Source organism: Schistocerca serialis, chromosome 1, assembly GCF_023864345.2.
Source record: "Schistocerca serialis cubense isolate TAMUIC-IGC-003099 chromosome 1, iqSchSeri2.2, whole genome shotgun sequence".
In the NCBI taxonomy this organism is placed as follows: domain Eukaryota; kingdom Metazoa; phylum Arthropoda; class Insecta; order Orthoptera; family Acrididae; genus Schistocerca; species Schistocerca serialis.
The window spans coordinates 204,730,578-204,743,617 of NC_064638.1; positions in this window are offsets into that span (position 1 = coordinate 204,730,578).

Below are 13,040 nucleotides of genomic sequence, written 5' to 3' on the forward strand. Positions count from 1 at the left end.
CGCCCATTCCTGTCCACCTCTCCCTCACCCACACATACCTTGGACTCACCACTGACTGTCACCTTACCTGAACCCCTCATCTCTGCTCGATCCAATCCAAAGCCCACAACTGCCTCAAACTCCTTTCTGGCTGGACATGGGGTTGAACCCCTCTACCATCCACCACACCTACAAATCGTTGATCTGTCCCATCATCTGCTATGCCACTCCTGCCTGGATCTCCGCCCCCCCTCCCCCCGAATTTGTGTAAGACCCCCCAGATCCTTGAGAGTTATGCTCTCTGCCTTGCCTTTCATAAGCACCTCTCATCCCCCATGCAGATCCTCTATGACCTGATTCATTTCTCCCATCTGCTCCTTTTCCTTGCACATATCTGAGTCCTCTACACCTCCCACAGACTTGATCACCCCATCACCTGGTTGTTCCATTCTTCTACAACCCCCAACCGCTGCTGTGCCTTCACTGTTGTCCCACCTATTCTTCACCTCTACATCCTTCATCTTTTCCCAAGGTGGCTTCTGTCAACTCACCCTCCTAGATGATGCCCTCTCTCCCTCTACTGATCCCTCCTATCAACTCTGATTCTCACCTCCCCATCCCTACCTCCGTCCTTTTCCCAGTCTCCCTCTTCCCCCCTCCCATCCTGCTTTTTCCCTCTTCCCCACCTACCCTCTCTTCGACTCCCTTCTCTCTTCCGAGTTCTTTTGCATTCCTCTCCTCTGCCTTTCCCCACTCCCTCTCGTCTCCATCTTGCCCCCCCCCCCCCTGGCCCATGAGTCCATGAGTGCTCTCCCTCCATCGGCTCATCCCCCTCTTGCTTTTTCCTCTCCTCCCCATTTTTCCCTTCATCTGTCCAGTTCCCCCCCCCCCTCCCCCCCGCCCCGCATCTGGCCCAGGCTGTAGTGTGTCATCTCTGTGCGAACTTGTTAGTGCATTATTTTAAGTGAATATTAAGTGTTGTGTGTCTTTTCCGAAGTGTAGCAGGCAGAAACCATACTGCCGCTAGGTGTGATTTTTTTTTATCTCTTGCGAACAGAAACCAGACTGTCGCCGTGTTTTTTAATTGTCTGTCTGCTATTGTACCTGTCTGCTTACTGTGTTTTCTTTTTAAATTATCATGGCGAACTGTTGTTTTATATTTTAACTTCCACAAATTTCCGCCAATTTCAAAATTTAAGTCACCGTTTCTATCACATGCTTTTATTATTATTATCTTCTTATTGTGTTTTTAAAATTCTGTAGGCTGAAGAGTGCCATACTAAGCTGCTGCCAGCCCATCCCCTTCGGGAAGAATTGAAAACCAATGGAGGAAAAAAAACTACCGAAGACCTTCGAGGACTTCACTTTGAAAGTGATGAAACGGTGCAAGCAGAGGTGAGGTTGTGGCTCTGTCAACGAAGTGAAACATTCTGCAGTGATCATTTCAACAAAGATGTCTCTCGTTGGGAAAATGTGTTCGTCGCCAAAGTGCCTATGTTCGGAAATAAATATGTAGGCACGAAGAATAAAGACGTAGAAAATGAATATTGTTCGCTTTAAGCGTTTTCACGTAAAAAAATTCGGAGGCCTTACTTTTCAGCATGTCCTCGTAATAGCTTGCGGATGTTTCCCTCATTTAACGATTTTTTTCGATCGTTAGAATAGCGCGTTTGCGTTTATGTGTGATGTTGCTAACACATGTAAACAATACGTAACTTAGAGAAAAACAAGGAATACGATGTACACCATCTGGTGAAAGTATCCAGACAACCTTATGTAGTGAGAGGCAGACCCACCACTATACAAGGAAGCCGGGACTATTGTATTGGCAGTAGAGAAGCAGTAATGCAGAATGGGTGAGTCAGGAGACCTTACTGACTCCAAACGTGGACTCTTTCTTGCTTATTACGTAAGTAACAAATCCATCAGGCATATTTCAGACTTTCCAAAACTGCCCACGTCGACAGGGACATTTTAACCTTTTCAACGCTGCCCAAGTCTCACTATAAGTGTGAGGAGTAAACTTGAAGGAACAACCACAGGTAAACCACGACCAGGCAGACAGCCAGCCTGGGTGGCCGAGCGGTTCTAGGCGCTACAGTCTGGAACCGCGTGACCGCTACGGTTGCAGGTTCGAATCCTGCCTCGGGCATGGATGTGTGTGATGTCCTTAGGTTAGTTAGGTTTAAGTAGTTCTAATTTCTAGGGGACTGATGACCTTAGAAGTTAAGTCCCATAGTGCTCAGAGCCATTTGAACCATTTGAAGCAGGCAGACATCATATACTGCCGGAGAGGGTCCGCCGAGCGTTGCAGAGGATAGTAAAAAATCCCTTGAAATCAGCAACAGGAATTACTCGCGAGTTCCAACGTGCTACCAGCAGTCCAGTGAGTATAACGACTGTGTATGGAAAGCTAAAAAGAATAAAGTGCAGCTCTTCATAAGCCACACGTCTCTGAAGTCAATGACAAGCGACGCTTGAGGTGGCGTAAAGACCGACGCCACTGGTCGGTGGATAACTGGAAACGAGTGGCTTGAAGTGATAAATCACGCTGTACGATGAGACAATCCGATGGAAGGGTTTGTGGTGGGCAAATGTCTTGAGAACGTTATTTGTCATTATGTGTAGTGGCAATAATTAAGTACAAAATGGTTCAAATGGCTCTGAGCACTATGGGACTCAACTGCTAAGGTCATTAGTCCCCTAGAACTTAGAACTAGTTAAACCTAACTAACCTAAGGACATCACAAACATCCATGCCCGAGGCAGGATTCGAACCTGCGACCGTAGCCGTCTTGCGGTTCCAGACTGCAGCGCCTTTAACCGCACGGCCACTTCGGCCGGCAGTTAAGTACAGAGGAGCTTGTGTTATAGCACGGAGGTGTTTTTCGAGTCAAGATGTGGTTCCCCTTATTGCTCTTAAGAAGACGCTAAATGCGAAAGTATATGAATGAACACGTGCTGCAGTATTACGTACTGCGTACGACAGAGGAACAGTTCGGAAAGATAACTGCATCGGTATGACAGTGCACCCTGTCATAAAGCAGCACATGTGAGGCAGCTATTTGTGGGCAATGACATTCCTGGGATGGACTGGCCTGCCAAGAGGCTTGTCTTGGACTCAATGCAACACCTTTGGCATGAATTAGGACTCACTATTTTCCCCACTTTCGGCTTTTGACGAAGAAATGGCTACCATTCCTCCGCAGATAGACAGATACCTCACTGTTCGCGAGCTCAGAAGAGTTCAGCCCCTCATAAACACGAAGAGCGGTCGCACTCCATATTATTATCTACTACATATCCAAATGCCAACGGCCTTGCCGCAGTGGTAACAACGGTTCCCGTCAGATCACCGAAGTAAAGCGCTGTCGGGTTGGGCTAACATTTGGATGGGTGACCATCTGGTCTGTCCAGCGCTGATGGCAAGCGGGGTGCACTCAGCCCTTGTGAGGCAAACTGAGGAGCTACTCGGGTCACGAAAACTGACAACGGCCAGGAGATCGGTGTACTGACCACATGTCCCTCCGTATGCGCATCCGGTGACGCCTATGGGCGAAAGGTGACACAGCGGGCGGTCGGTACCATTTTGCCTTCAAGGTCTTTTCTGGCGGTGTGTGTGGGTGATGCTGACGAAATTAGATTAGGTAATGAGACATTTAAAGAAGTAAAGGAGTTTTGCTATTAGGGGAACAAAATAACTGATGATGGTCGAAGTAGAGAGGATATAAAATGTAGACTGGCAATGGCAAGGAAAGCGTTTCTGAAGAAGAGAAATTTATTAACATCGAGTATAGATTTAAGTGTCAGGAAGTCGTTTCTGAAAGTATTTGTATGGAGTGTAGCCATGTATGGAAGTGAAACATGGACGATAAATAGTTTGGGCAAGAAGAGAATAGAAGCTTTCGAAATGTGGTGCTACAGAAGAATGCTGAAGATTAGATGCGTAGATCACATAACCAATGAGGAGGTATTGAATGGAATTGGGGAGAAGAGGGGTTTGTGGCACAACTTGACAAGAAGGAGGGACCGGTTGGTAGGACATGTTCTGAGGCATCAAGGGATCACAAATTTAGTATTGGAGGGCAGCGTGGAGGGTAAAAATCGTAGAGGGAGACCAAGAGATGAATACACTAAGCAGATTCAGATGGATGTAGGTTGCAGTAAGTACTGGGAGATGAAGAAGCTTGCACACGATAGAGTAGCATGGAGAGCTACATCGAACCTGTCTCAGGACTGAAGACCACAACAACAACACGTGTTTCTTTTTGGATTCCATTTAGACTGGGGAATGACCGTGCGACAGAAATTAATCCTTCAATAAAGGTTATTATCTTGGAACTCTTCCATTTCGTCCGTGTTTGCATAGAAGCACAACACTATGGGAATTGTGAGTCGGCCTTGATGCAAAACCCCCTCTTTACCGCTCTGAGAGAACTGACCTAGGACACAGAACAGAAAGTACACACATGCAAAAGAACCGCTTCCCCATCACAAACAGAGACATAAATAAGGAACGGAAGTCATCACAACTGTCGCTATAGTTTTCATAGCCATCTCGCAACGTGCGATGCATCTCTCGCGACACACCCGAGCAGCAAGATGGTGTAGTGTTTTTGAATCATAAACCAAGTGTTAAAGTTTTGCTTTTCTGTGTATAAAATCATCTGCATGCCGTCCAACGAACGTGAGTACACGACAAGCTAAGTAACAGGCTAGTACACACCAAAACTGTATCCACAACACTACCGCAATTCCATTTGTATGATGCTAACATGCGTTAAATTCACGTTTTAGTATTTGTTTGCTGACAGCCACTCACACAGTTACAGATAGCCGCGGGCGGAAGCCGTGCGGTCTGAGGCGCCAAGTCGCGGTTCGCGCTGATCTCCCCGTCGGAGGTTCGAGTCCTTCCTCGGGCATGAGTGTGTGTGTCGTCCTTAGCGTAAGTTAGTTTAAGTTAGATTAAGTAGTGGGTAAGCCTAGGGAACGATGACCTTAGTAGTTTTGTCCCATAGGAACGTACCACAAATTTCCTAAGCAAAAGTTGCAGATAACATGATGTGTAGCGAGAAAAACGACAACAGAAAAAGCACAGACAATATGCCGCCAACAGCGACAATAATTCTTAGAAACATGCTATAACTTAAAATGCATAAGGTAGTAAGAAAGTATCCACAGAAAACTATATTAAAAAGAAAACAGAGAGTACAAATGTAATACTGTGTTACAGTGTTTCTATAACTATGCAATTTTCTACGTGTTTTAGATTCAAAGAACTCACTGATGATGGCGATATTTGTCGCTGAAACTAATTTGGGGAATAAATAAGCAAACAAATAAAAAAAATTCTTTTGCATCACGGCGGACTCACAAATCCCATATTTCTGTTATACATTCTATTAGCTTTTCCAACATTTAGATATCTTACATATACTACGTATTTTAAATGTGTGTCTTAAGCACTTCCCCAGTGCACTCATTGCGATTCCGTGCACATTTCCTTTAAAGAGCAAGACGTCCGATCACATCTGTATCTTCTGACATTTTCCTTCATCAGAAAATTGGTCCACAGTCAAGTGACTATTATGTCTTACCTAAAAAGGTGAAAAGAGACTACGTTTTCGGTATGGAATCAAATGCTTGTAAAATTCTTTTGGTTGAAACAATGTCTAAAAATTCAGGCAGATGAGTACTAGCAGTCGTAAACGAGTCTTTGCCTTTCGGCCCAGAGGTTTTAGCACTTCGACTCGGAAATTCTACTCTGTGGTTGTCAGCTGTCCAGGTACACCTTCAAGCTACAATCTACTATGTTGTCCCTTTTTTTCTCTACGCATGTGCTGGATCTTTGATAATTTCCCTCTCCATCCTTCCCTCCGATTCAAGATGAGGCAAGGTTTAATAGGCTGGACTAACAACGTTCGGGAGCAGGGCGTCTTGCAGCGGGGACTCCTATCATCTGCGATGATACGGTGTGATCGGCAGACATGTCTAAAAATTAGTGTTGTATCATGTTAGTATTTTTTTTCAATTTTTTATGTATCGTTAGGACGGTTGTAGAAATTGTTTTAGCTAAATGAACTTAGATTTTACGCCACCGCTATTCTATTAGTAAGAGCTCTGAAGATGGCAATGGCCGAAACCGACAATTCTAATAGTATAGTTAATGTGATCAAGACGAACCTTTACAAATGGAGTTACACATTAATATTATGAGCTAAAACTGTACCAAATGTCACCATCAGCACGTTCTCAGTACCTCAATGTGGTTGTGAACTGCGTCTAGTTCTAGACTATGAGGAGGCAGAGAGGCGTTACACATCCCTATCGCCTAAAGGGGATGCAAAGCCAAACTCTTAAACTTGTCGTGCATCTATCTCGGGTTTTCGTTTTGTAGCTGGAGTACCTCGTCTCCGCGAGTGGTTTAGGTTATCGGTTAGTGACTTCTACAAGAAATCTAGAACATCACAAAACTGACACACTCCCGACGTCGATACGTCTAAGTGGCGAGCTGAGATCTTTCTTCCAACTGCTAAAATCAGATTCTTGTTTGTTATATAACTTCAATAGAGAAGTATTTTGTCCTGACATGATATAACACGTTTCAGAAGAAACCGCAACATTTTTTTTGGTTTAAATATTTCTTATATCCTCCAGTGTGTGTTGTCACGAATAAGAACTAAAGTGAAAACGAAATAAACTTATTTAACGTAATAGAAAAATCAAGAATGAAAAATAAACTGAAAATATCTTTTTCGGGTTATTTGTGTATAAAATGTAAGGATTTAAGCGTTCGTTTTTCCCGCGCCCTGTTCGAGAATATAACGGTAGAGAAGAAGCTTAAAGATGGTTCGATGAACCCTCTGCCAGGCACTTAATTGTGAACTGCAGAGTAATGATGTAGATGTAAATCGAGAAGTAACCGACTGGCGCTGAGGGCAAAGGGACGCTTTTGCCGGCAGTGCTCTACATGCCTGTCGATGGAAGCGCGCTCTGTGAGTAATATCATGAAACAAAGGAAGACAAAATTATTGTGACTATCGTCGACAGAGAGCAACACCTGAGACATCGAAAATTGATTTGTAAGCGGAAATTTCAAACTTTGCACTGAGCAACCGTCTAATCACAGAATACATATATTGAGAAACGACTGTAATTGTAAGAGGCTCAACACACGAACTACGAATCGCACTGATCCGCCGCCACGCCATGCAATCTGTCCGCAGATCGCATGAATGTGAGCAGATCGCAGCGGTCAATCGTTGATGACTGAATTCCTACGCAGTTCCATGAATAGCATGCTACGTGTGAGAATGCCTGGCTGTGATTCGTTTGTCTCCGTATTAACCGTGGTTGTGTTGTTTTGTTTCGCTTTCCCAGTTGAGTAAGAACTTTACGTTAAAATTTATAGTTATTCAGGGACGACGAACCAGTCTGAGAATTGAAGTTGTGGTCTGTCGCCATTTATAGTATGAATTATACAATTACAAAAATACTGACACCGTCAGATTTTGCTGCGATTGGCCTTTTGAAGTTTATGTTATAGAAATAGAGTTAATGGGAAGTTCATGATAATTGTCACAATGCACGGGGTCCCAGATGATGATTTTGAGTTATTTACGAAGAACTACACGCATTATCAAAGTTAGAATGACAAACCATGACATTAAGTGGGCATTTTAATTTAAATGTTTAAATCAAATCTATTATACGGTAGTTGTTATTTCATATAATCTAACTCTCCGTCATACAATAATTTATAGCAAAAGTAAAGATAATCAGCAATGCTGCTACTGTAAACAATTCTATTCACAAATCTAGACTGCAAACAAATTATGTAAATACTCGCAGTTAAACAATAAGACCAATACAGGAAAAAGGAATTGGAGACTAGTAAATTAAAAAGATTTACGTGCGCGCACTGAAAGATGCACACAAGTCACAAGTCAGTGAAAATGTAATGTATTCTGTGAAGTAATCTACAGTTCCTAAGAAAAGCATTTTGAAACAACCTCAATAAATAACGATTTTCTTTATTTATTTTTTGAAAGTACTCGTGGAGACACGGAGATCGACTGCTACCGTTGCGAAACATAGCAGTTCGTTCCCTGTAGCAGAGATCCGCCTCAGTAGCGCAGTGTTAGCGTTACCGCCTACCTCGCAAGGGGACCCAGGTTCGATTCCCGGCATTCGTCGACAATGAACAGCAGTCAGTGTGGGTGTGTGGACCAGGCCCCTCTGCAGGAGCCCATACGCAACAGCGTTCGCTAAACGGTCTTTGAGGAGACACTGCTGGTAGCGCCATTCCTACTTTAACCACGGTGGCACCCGAACTGTTTACAAACTTAGCCGTTTTGAAAATGCCTCAACCTTGGACCGAAAGCCAGTGATCATGCCCTTTTGGTCGTCAGATAAATCACTCCGTTTCCGCATTACGACAACGACCGCACTTTTTGCCGCTTCCCGACAACACTCTTTACATATAGTTCTTATTAATTACTGATATTGTAGTTCCAATGCCCGTCTGGTCACCCAGATTTAGGTTTTCCGTGATTTCCCTAAATGTCTTACGATGATTCCCACGACAGTTCCTTTGAAAAAGGCATGTCCGAATTCGTTTTCCATTCTGACCTCGTTAGTACTCGTGTGTGGCATCATAACAGACGGGACTTTAAACCATATTCTTCCTTCATTCACTCCCTCAGAGACTGAAAACCGATAGAGAGAGGAACGGGCAGACGGAAGCCTTGATGCGAATCGGATAACAGAGTGCTGGTACTGCTTAAGGGTGAGAAAGATCAGCATTGCTCTCAATCCAGCACACAGGTTTTCGCAATTCCGTCGACAGAGTGGATTGCAGGAAAAGCAGATGCCAAACTGATTCACTGGAAGAATCTTAAAGAAATATAATTCATCGATGAAAGGATTGACTCCAAAACACTTATTCGACCGATGTTTGGGTATTGTTTGGTACCCTCACCAGGATGGATTAGTAGAAGAGATAGACGGCACGCTTAGTCACGTAATCGTTTAGCCGGTGCGAGAGCGTTTCTTTACAGAGATGTTCAACAAAGTTCAATGGCAGACGCTACGAACAGAGCTGTTGTGCATCAAAGAGAGATTTACTATTGAAATTCTGATAGAGCACGTTCCGAGAATAGTCAGGGAACATTTTATTTCCTCCCACATACGTCTCACAAAACAGCCACAACGAGAAAAGCCGATAAACTAGAGCTCGACTGACAGTCATTGTTCCCACGTGCCATTCGCGAATGGGTCAGGTAAAGGCGAAAATAATAGTGGTACGAGAAGGACTCTCCAAGTAAGCGATCCAGCCATATTTTGTTATATTCGTAAGATACAAGGTGTCCCAGGAGGAATGGTCAATATTGGGCGTTACGACAGAAAACATAATTCAAAACAAGAAAGTCTAGTAATGATGAACTGTAAAATGTACACCTTAAGAGCCTATGAGCGCTTATTCACCTTGAATACTGTGGAGCAGATCTCATCTAACACAATGTCTTTGCTTTTTATATTTTTGGAGGAAGTAGTATGGACCAAAAAGAAAAAAAAGTCTAGTAAACATTGGCAGTAAATCGCATACCTTAAGAGGTTAGGAGTAGAAGACATGTGTTTAACAGTAGCGAAGACGATCAAGTGCTGTCATACTACTGAATATTGAGCATATGTTGAAAGCGAACAAAATTACAATAATTTTCCGTTCGGGTGTCGTTGATTGATTCGAAAATTATAAACCATATTTTGGACAGTTAAGTACTAGTAAACCAGCAAAAATATTGTTAGACGCTTTACGCTACGATTTGGTTTTGTTGTATAAAAGTCATCCTGACCTGCAGCTGAAGCGAGTCCCAATTGTTTACGCCATGTCAAAGCGGTAACGAGTCCTTGACACACTTTTCTTACACAGAGCGCCAGTCCTAGGGCAAAGTTAACTTTAAGAATTCGAGACTAGCGCCGAGCCATCTCATCGGCAACTAGTCAACCGATAGAGAAGATGGTTACACTGAAAAACGTTGCACAACTTGTGGGTCAGATCTTTGATGGGCTTCCACAGTGGTGCCGTAATTGCAACTTGCTTTAAATGTTCAGAAATATAAAAATGTTCACTACACAGGACTACAAATGGTAGTATCCTCTGACTACAATATCGATAAGTCATAATTAAAATCGGTCAAGTCATACAAAAGCCTATGTATAGTAATATGTAGGGATTTGACATGGAATGAGCACATACGCTCAGTCGTAGGTAAAGCAGATGCTAGACTTCGCTTCATTGGTAGGATGCTTGGAAAATATAATCAGTCTGCAAAGGAGATTGCTTACAAAAAAACTCGTGCGAACACTTCTAAATTATTGCTGAAGTGTGTCATACTCTTACCAAGTAGGACTAACAGGGGATCTTGAACTTATACAGAGAAGGGCAGCACGAATCGTGACAAGTTTTCCTGACGTAAGTGAAACCATCACGGGGATGCTGGAAATATTAGACTGCCAGACGAAGATGTACACCGAACATCCCGCGAAAGCATACTGAGAAAGGTTCAAGAACGAGCGTTAACTGAGATATCTAAGAATGTACTGTAGCCCGGACACAACGTCCCTTAGACTCTGCTAAGGCACTGTTATCTACAACGCCCAAAGAGGCACTTAACCAACTATTTTTCTCGCGGACTATACAAAAATGGAAACGAAAGAAGACCTAAGAAGTAGTGCAATGGGATGTATCCTCTGCCGTGCACTTCACAGTTGTTTTGGAGAATAAAGATGTAAATGTTGATGTAGAATTGTGTCAATTGATAAGCTATTGTGAAATCTCCAGAAGCCGCAGAATTCGTGATGGGTAATGCACTTTTAGGAAACATTGTATACAGTACAAAATAAGTAGTTCCCATTTGTTGTAGGACCCAGCTGGTAGAGTGATAAGAAGAGTGTTATGGATATCGGCCGATAATGAGGAAGATTAGGGTTACACTTTTGTACACAATGGAGTCAGCAGAAGAGTTCGGTTTGGATAGGACGAGAAATGAAATAGGCCTTGTCCATTTCAAAAGAACCAATCCAACATTTCCTTAGCGACATTGGGAAATGTAAATGTGCGTGGCCGGATGAGAATATTTTAAGAAGTGTGAGAGACATGCTGGTGGTCAGAAACAGTTTTACAAGCTTGTAAAGGTGTTGCAGGGTAGGTTGCGATGAAAAATAATTGTTAAGAAAAAATTCGATACGTCGCGTCGATTCCGAGATAATTATCATTGAAGTTAGCCAGTCAGGCTGTTGCGCTGGCAAATTCAAGAGGCCCGCCAGAGACGGTGTCGCCAAACATTTTCTTCGTCTGGTTTCCTAAAACCCAACAACAGAGCGATACAAAAATTGGACACGGGACGACAGTAAGGATCGAACCCAAACCAAAGGCTGACCAGTCTCGTGCGCTGTCGTCTACTCTGTGAGGGCAACTTACAGTAATTGTATCTGGCGGGCCCTTGAATCTGCGCGCGACGGCCTGATTGGCTAACTTCAGTGTTAATTAACTAGGAAACGGTGCAGAGTGTGGAATTTTTTTCTAAAAACTATTTCTCAGCACTGGCTGGGACCAGCAATTACGTCCGTACATATCTCTCTTTTCACTTACGTTAGGAAGGAGTTAAGTTCTTTATGCACTGCAGAGTCTATGGTTGCTAATAATGTTGGCGCAGATGTTGGTAACTAGTATTTCTTGCTCACTTAATTCCTTAGCAACTTGGATGTGACGTACTACCAGCTCATGCTGATTTGTGTCTTCCACTACGCCGTAATCACAAAGTGCAGATGGTAATATGCATATACGGTGTGGGTGCTGTGCATATCGACGGCGGTTAAACTTCAACCGCGCCGTGGTAACTGAAAATTTCCAAGGTCCATGGTATCGTGGCCTATTTGGTAGCACTGGTGTTATTTGCACATAGTATTTTCCTTTAGTTTTATGGGAAGCTTGACATTCTTTCTCTCACTATGCCCGAGTCCTTTTTCTGTGCCACGCGGGATCAGCCGAGCGGTCTAGGGCGCTGCAGTCATGGACTGTGCGGTTGGTCCCGGCTGAGGTTCGAGTCCTCCCTAGGGCATGGGTGTGTATGTTTGTCCTTAGGATAATTTAGGTTAAGTAGTGTGTAAGCTTAGGGACTGATGACCTTAGCAGTTAAGTCCCATAAGATTTCACACACATTTCATTTTTTCCTTTTTCTGTAAAACTGTAACAGATCCTCATCTGGAACGTGCGTATAGTCTTCTAAACCTGACATCAAGACTTCCTTAGCAAGAAGGTCGGCAATCTCATTACCCAAAACGTTATTGTGCATTGGCGGAACCTATAGCTAGAATGGATTAACTATTTATAAACTGCTGGATACAAAGCCATGCTCGTATTGAAAGCTCCGTCCTTGCTTACTAGTGTGTTAACAACCCCTCTCTGATAAATTTCTTGTTTACGCCCTTCGAGAAGCTTAGAGTACATTGGCATCATTTCAAAAAATTGAAAACGTGTGTGGCAGCTACCTTTTAGATGCCTAGAGAAAGTACTGGGGCATCACACTTGATATTCACACTGAACTTGCAAATCGAACTCGTTTACAGAGTCACCTAGTGAGGGGCACAGGTTTTAGACAGTGCTGCTGTAGTATTCGTTAGGAGTAAGGGGAGAAAGAGAAAGAGAGAGAGAGAGAGAGAGAGAGAGAGAGAGAGAGAGAGAGTGAGAGCGAGAGATTGAAAAGTGGAAAAGTGCCTGGCTGTGGCCCTTTCCAGTCCGTACCACATAAAAGTATGGTATCATCTTACGTCTGCAAATATCCCATGATCCCCATTCATATCACTATTTTGCATTTCGTAGGTAGGATATACTTTTTTTTGATGTAGGTACTGTCAGAACTCTGAAACTGTTCTCTCCGAGCTAACGTAGTTACAATCCACGACCACTTCGTTCTCATCATTCTGTTGAACTTCTGCTTCGTCTCTTACGACCTTGATTCGACGCAACATTAAATTTTACGGTTTCTTTCCTCCGAAAC